The sequence below is a fragment of the Pipistrellus hanaki genome (genome assembly GCF_964339955.1).
Source record: "Pipistrellus hanaki genome assembly, chromosome: 3".
NCBI classification, from domain to species: domain Eukaryota; kingdom Metazoa; phylum Chordata; class Mammalia; order Chiroptera; family Vespertilionidae; genus Pipistrellus; species Pipistrellus hanaki.
This window is the reverse complement of record NC_140505.1, coordinates 15,616,776-15,624,679: the sequence shown is the minus strand read 5'-3', so window position 1 is coordinate 15,624,679 and position 7,904 is coordinate 15,616,776.

Below are 7,904 nucleotides of genomic sequence, written 5' to 3'. Positions count from 1 at the left end.
TGCAGACACCCATGGGAGACCTGCTCATCAGATTGGGATTTTCTCTCTTTTCCCAGGACTCTCCCTGGAGGTATGAACCAGTCCAGCTTGGAAGTGGCAGTTGAGGGTGGTAGGGAAGAAGAAGAAGGGAGAGGTGGATTGAGGTCCTGGAGGTATGAACCAGTCCAGCTTGGAAGTGGCAGTTGAGGGTGGTAGGGAAGAAGAAGAAGGGAGATGTGGATTGAGGTCCTGGGTAAGGCGCATTCTTCATATTTCAGTTTCACATACAAAGGAACACAGCAGTAGCTAAGGGGTGGAACGTGGCCCTGATGCCTGAGGGAGAGTTCCAGAGGGGTGCATCAGTATCAAGGTCATTTGTTCGCAATAGATTGTACCAGCAGAGTACAAGGGGTGATTTTTTCACGCAACTCCCAGTCCAAGGGTGGAGCTGCCTGAATGAAACAGGGATCCAGGAGCAGGTATTCAGTGCCAGGACGTAGACTTTTCAGGGAGATGGGGCCTGGGCCGGGTGGTAGGTGGAAGTTGCAAAGGGCTCAGCTGCCGACATGCCTGGTGTTGGTCATTGGGCTGGATTTCACCAGTATTTGTTCTTGAGATGGGGGCCCACCCAGGCAGTATGTTTGTAAGGCGCCTCTGTGGGTTTTTCCCAAGCCTGCATCTGGAGAGCCAGAGGGCAATGGGTAAGGGGTGTGGTGCAGCCTCAGGGTCTTAAGGGAGCGTTCCAGGGGCCGCAGACAGCTGATTCGTGGTCATTCCGGCTACACCCCCACCACTCAGATGTTGGGACTGCAGTCTGTTTGCTGGAGATTGCACCTGCCAGAGGCAGGAGAGGCTCATGCAGCCGGCTTCTGGCTGAGTGGCTCTCCCACTGTGGGACCGCACTGACCACCAGGGGGCAACTCCTGCATTGAGCATCTACCCCCTGTTGGTCAGTGCACAACAGGTCATTCGGTCATTATGGCCGCTTGCTATTATATATAATAGATAGGTAGATGATACATAGATAGATAGATAGATAGATAGATAGATAGATAGATAGATAGACAGACAGATAGATGATAGATAGACAGATAGATGATAGATAGATAGATAGATAGATAGCATAAAACATACTGTGAGGTAGAAAGGGATCATTGTTATCATCATTTTGAAGGTTATTAAGGCTAGTGAATGAAATACCACTTGTATTTTATCACTTTTTCTTGAGCACAAGTTTCTCTCTTGTGCCTTATTAGTAGTGTGGCATTATCAATACATAACATATAAACCATCCAACAGAAATAAGGTACTTAAGATATCCTGAGCACATTACATACAAATCCGCTCAAAATTGACTTGAAAATTATATTGTACACTGACATTTAGGAGTAATGAATATGATTTTATTTACATTTCTAGGAACACTTTTTTTCGGAGCTTCTTATTGCGTTTACATGTATGCCAAATCTTAAGCAAAAGAGAGGTTTAATGGTTATGTTTGTTTTGAGTTGTATTTTTCTCAGTAGTAGAAGTAAATGGCATTTTTGCTTTTCTCCCAATTATTTTTAAAGGATTCAATGGCTATTCTTCTAAGAGAGTTTCCCTTAGGGATGAAAACAACCCTGGAGGAAACTTTAGAAAAATATGTAGGAAATGAAATGGTCATATTTGTGATAGATTATTTTTCTAGACCTTATTGTACCATACACTCCAACTGAGTCAAAGAAAGACGAAAGGAAAAAGCAACTTATGCATTGTGAGACTCAGAGATACAGTGCTGACACTTCATTTTTGACAATTTTTATTATTTCATATGGAAGTTCTCATCGCCATCCTTCCCTTGAAAATTTGGAAACAGATGGCACCTTCAATCACACAGACTGGAAGCTAATAGACGTTTAGAACTCAGGTGGAATGGTAGTCCACCTTACTTTGTGCATCTCTTTCCATGAGAACAGAATACTTCCAATTTTGCTTGTTTTCTTTTGGATTTACAGATTGTTCTGCTTTAGACAGTTCACACATGCAGACAGAATGACATATGCACTCCTCAACATAAACATAAATCCACAGAAACCCTAGTTACTTCTTGTCTGCGGTTATAGTGACAGTCTCAACATGGTAAAGACTTTGTTACTAGGTTGAGGCAGAGGGGAGGACAAGGAAATAGAGGAGCCTGAAAAACAAAGATGAAATAAAAAAAAGATCAGAGCCAAAAAAAAAAATCATGAACTTTCTGCCATGCTAGTAGGTTTTGCATCAGTTTTTACTGTATCTACTCAAGAAAGAGTGCTATAAATAAACCAGAGGCCCAGTGCACAAATTTATTGTTCATTAATTTCCACAATAACCCAAGGAGACACCTACAGAATTCTTATCCCCACCAGAGGCCCAGTGCACAAATTTATTGTTCATTAATTTCCACAATAACCCAAGGAGACACCTACAGAATTCTTATCCCCACTTGTTCGGTAACTTGTCCAAAGTTACACAGCCAATATGTAGTAGAAACCAGCTTTAAACCAACCCCTCTGGTGCAGCTCCCAGTTCCCTGCTGCAGGGCCGAGGCTCTCCTTTCCTCATGTGTCAGAAGCTTTGACTACTAATGGGCTGCTCAGGAGAAAGTCCCTCCCTGGGAATCTCCTTAAAGCAAAAAGAAATGCCTCAGCCAGCCCTAGCCTGTGTGGCTCAGTTTGGTTGGTCTTTCTCTGTAAACTGAGGCATTGCAGGTTCAATTCCCAGTCAGGGCAAATCCCAGGTTGTGAAGTTGATCCTGGATAGGGGGCATGTAGGAGGCAACCAATGGATGTTTCACTCTCTCGTGGCTATTTCTCTCTTTCTTCTTCTTCTCAAAAAAAAAATTTTTTTTAAATGCTTCTCCCTGAAGGACTAGCATAGAATGTTGCACCTGCATTGACATTGCAATGAAGTTGAACTTGCCTCTTTCCTTCTTGCCTCCCACTGTTCCCCAAAGCATTATCCCAGTGAATTTCCTTCATATGAATTTCCACTGAACCAGAACAACAATACTATATCTATATATTCCTACATGTGTACTGAAACATACAGACAACAAATTAACTCAATTGATGGCCAAATGACTGTCATATACCATATGAGTTCAGAGAAAGTAAAGATCACAGGGCTGTCTGGAGGGAATTGAAATAATGAAACTTCTCACAAGTTGATGGAGACATAAAATCTACTTTCTCAACTGAACTCAGTACACATCATTTCTCATAAATATCACCTATAGTTGTTGAGATCCAGAAAAAATAATTTAAGCCCACCTATTTTGTATATAACAAATGATAGTTGGTCTTTATTATGACATTTGTTCATGCTTATAAAAAGAAATTGGAAATTATCTCAAGGTTCCATAACTCATGACTTGGTATTTTTCATCTTTTTCATGAAGACAGAGGTCTCAAGAGGATGGAAAGCATGAATCTTTATTGTACCAAATATTACATATTTCGTGTTTTAGTTATACATAAGAATACTGTTGAAACCCAATGACTTAAATTGATTTTGCTTTCTAAAAAATGATGAGTAGAACATAAAATTTAAGTCATAACCCATCTGCTCTCTTGCACATTATCCTAACTTGACACATAATTCTAGTAAAATTTAAAGTGAGCCAAATATTATTTCTGAGGTATGTCTTTTATTACCATTGAGTATTTCTTGCAATTTAAGCTCTATCCTAATATCAGTTGTCTACATTTCCTCAAAAGAGAAATGTATGTTGTAAAATTTGAAATAAGCAAGCAGTTCAAGCCAAAAATAAATATATGAATGAGGTCAAATGATAAAACCCAAAAGAACTTAAATGGATATATATAATTTACGGTAAGCATTATTACCTAGTCTGCCTTGATATATGCACATCTTATACACTGTACATTCTACTTACATATATTTGCTATATATTAATGTAGATTAATGGTTAATTTTATATAGAGTTCAGGAGAAATTAGATTGTTATATTCTATTCTTTATGGATTATTTTAGGATGCTCAGCGCATTATAAGAAATACCATAAACTGGGTGGCTAAACAACATAAATTTGTTTCTCATAGTTCTGAAGGCTGGAAGTTCAAGATTGGGGTGCTGGCATGGTTGGGTTTTAGTGAAAACCCTTTTCCTGATTTAAAGAAAATGACCATCTCCGTGGATCCTCACAGGGCAGAAAGAAAGCAATCAAGTTCTGTCTCTTCTAAATAGATCCAGAGACATGGAAGCATAGAACAGACTGATGAGAATTTCATGGGAAAGGAGGAGAGAGGTCAGGAAGAGATTAACCAAGAACTTATATGCATACATGCATAACCCATGGACATAGACAATAGTGCCATGAAGGCCTGGGGAGGGGGTTGGGAGTGGAATAGGGGGAGTCAATGGGGGGAAGGGAACATCTGTAATACTTTCAACAATAAAGATACATTTTAAAAATTAAAAATAAAAGGGCACTAATCCATCATGAGGGCTCCACCCTCATGACCTAATTACCTCCCAAAGTCCCAGTCTTCAAATATTACATTGGTAATAGTGCTTCAAAACAGAATTGGGGCGGGGGGGAGGGCACACATATTCAGTCCTTTGAAGATATTCATTCTATTCTACACTTAACCAAAGAAGTTTTAATTCAGCAATGAAAACTTAATATATAGTTTATATTGTCTGCAGGATTTTCAAAGAGCTTAAATTAAGGTGGAGTTTGCATTAACAAAGCCCTTTGTTACCATCATTTCAAAATGTAAATAAGAATTATGTTCCGTATTGGCCGCTTTAATTTTGTTGCATGCACATTAAATTATGTTAATCCTTCAGTGGGGACACATTTATGCATTCATATTACCACCCATTGAACAATTAATTTATTTTCCAAGGATTTTGGACAGGAATAGAAAATATGCAGCCTGTAAATTAGAGGAGCAACTTGAGAGGAAACACTTGGAGAAACCAAAGAAAGAACAGCCAGGAAGAAGAGCAATGTTAAATTATAGACTGTTCTAAAAGAAATACAACCTTTGAAAAAATTGTAAATTGCCAGAGACAATTCAAACTAATCAAAAAACTACTGTAATAGTGGTTCTTACACATGATTAGGTTTGATGCCTAGAGAAGAATTAGCATATCAATTATTTGCAGGTAAACAGTTGCTTTTTCTCCAGGCTGAAGGGTATTACATTTTGGTTTTCTGAAATAATTTATAAATCTCCCCCCTCAGCAATCTTATCTCATATATAAACATTGACATATTGAAGCAAAGTTTTCTGCAAACTCCCCTCCCAGGTACAATGCCTCCTATTTCTAAACCACACTACTGTTCATTTGTGGTATCAGTTGCTAGATTTCCATCTCCTCTTGGTTGGTAAAAAGCATATATTGTTTTTTTTATAATGTAAATGCTTCCTCTATCAAAATTAATTTTGCCATTAAAATACTTATGCATAAATATTAAAATATTTCATTTGAAACAAGGTTTTTAAAAATCTATTAAATATAACAAAGGTACTTTTCTTACTATGTTTCACGTCTGATGAATAATTCTTTTACCAAATCCTGGGATTACCCAGGACAAAGAAGTTCAAGTATATAGTGTGGACTCCTCAGAGGAAGAATATCTCAAAACTTGTCCTTGACTCTCAACCAGCCACATCCACCAAGAACAAAGCCTGAGACAGAATAAGTGAAAGTAAGAATAACAACCAGTACTACAGGAGGTATTTTTGGTTAAGGGGATACACTAAACAGAAAATTATTTCTGCTTGTTTGTCTTTAAAGTTACAAAATAGTTGCTTCTCAAAATAGTTAATAGTATTAAACATCATTAAATGTTCTTATTGATTACAAATGCTCAATAAAAAATGGGAAAACTTCAAATATTTTATTGCAGTAAATAATTTAGATAAGGCATTAATCATCTAAGTATATCTTAGATACAGAAAAAGTTACTCTGCATAATTATGAAAGAGGATGATGCGATATCTGGGGTTAGAACACAGGCTCCATAGCCAGATTCTCTGAGTTCAAATCTTTTAACTTCCTAGCTGAGTGAGCATGAGTTCATTTATCTAACTCACTGTGCCTCAGGCTCTTCATATAACAAATGGAGATGATCATAAACATAACAGGATTATTGTAAGGATTAAGTATATTAATACATATAAAGCAGTTAGGACAGTGCTTAGCCCATCATAATTCCTCAAAAAGCATTAGCTATCCAATTTTGCCAATTAATATTTTTCACACTGAAGTTGACTTACAAGTTTTCCAAATGGTGTGTCCTAGTTTAGACACTCATGTCATCTATTATGTGTATAGATGTTTTCAAAGCTTCCTACCATTGAAAAAAAAATGTATATAACATCTGGACATCAAAAAAATGAGGTGGCTGTTTTGAAAGCTTGGGGAATGTGAAGAAGGGTGACCTACTTACTTTTGGTCTGCGAATAGCCCCGCCTTTCATACCTGAAGTTTGGAACATAACAAATGCCACACGGTGTCACACCACGACTGGTGCTGCTTGTCATTATGTCTTTGACAATGGTACCCAGGAGTAGGCTCCGGGGATAACATGGCTGCCCTCCACATGTTTCTCTCTCTTCCCCTCTTTCCCTCCCTGCTTCCTACTCTCTCTGAAAAGCAATGGGGAAAAAAATATCCTCTGGTGAGGATTAACAACAACAAAAAGTGTCAGGCAGGTAGTCTCACCTGAGGTGTACCTGGAGAAGCATCCACTTCTTCTCTCACACGGCTATTAGTGGTATCTGGTAGTTGTGGGTTGTCAGACTGTGGGCCAGGTTTCTTGTCATGTGGATTTTTTTACAACATACCAGCTTGCTTCTTCAAAGTTAACAAGAGAGAGAGTGAGTCTACCCACAAGGCAGGCAACTAGAATCTTATGTAGTGTGAGCACATGTACATAATCACACGTATCCCATCACCTTTAGCATATTTCACGGGTTAGAAACAAGTCCCAGGCTGTACCCACACTCAAGGGGAGACTTGGTATTCTTATGGAATGATTCTAGAATGTGTCCTCCGCATCCCAGAACAAGGCTACCCCATATGAACCAATGGAGCTTTAACCGGAAATCACTCTCCATTTCTCCTCAGCACTCCTTTTAGGGGTTTTGCATGTTATTTAAAGTTTCCCAAATCAGATTCCCTGTTTGTAAAATGAATCTTCCCATTTTCACCTCACGGGTACATCAAAGAGGGTGATAAGAGGAGTAAAAAATGTGATAATATCTTGGAAATAAAAAAAAATGACTAAAAGCCACAGATATTAATTCAGACATTTGAGCCCCCGCGATGGGGAAGAAACTCACCAGAATGAAGTAGATATAAAAAAAATTGATGAAGGACAAGAATATGCAAAAGTGCCTTATTGGTTTTCCTTCTTTTAAAATGAATTCAATTGAAGAGAAAAATCTTAGGATTGGCAAAAGGATAAAAAGCCTATGTAATAAAGAGGTAATATGCAAATTGACCATTACATCCTCACAAGATAGCTGCCTATGACCAGGCTGGCAAGGAGTGGGGGGGAAGAGGCAGTTGAGAGCAACCAGGCTGGCAAGGGGGACAGTAAGAGGCTACTAGGCCGATGAGGGGGTCAGTTAGAGGCAACCAGGCCAGCTGGAGGGCGGGGGGGTGCAGTTGGGGGCAACTAGGCCAGCAGGTGACGGGGAACTGGGGGCAATTAGGCTGGCAGGGGAGGCAATGAGGGGCGACTAGGTTGGGGGGGGCAGTTGAGGGTGACCAGGCTGGCAGGCAGGTGAGCGATTAGGAGCCAGCAGTCCAGGATTGTGAAAGGGATGTCCGACTGCCGGTTTAGGCCCGAGCCAATGAAATCAGACATCCCCTAAGAGGTCCCAGATTGGAGAGGGTACAGGCTGGGCTGAGGAGACTCACCC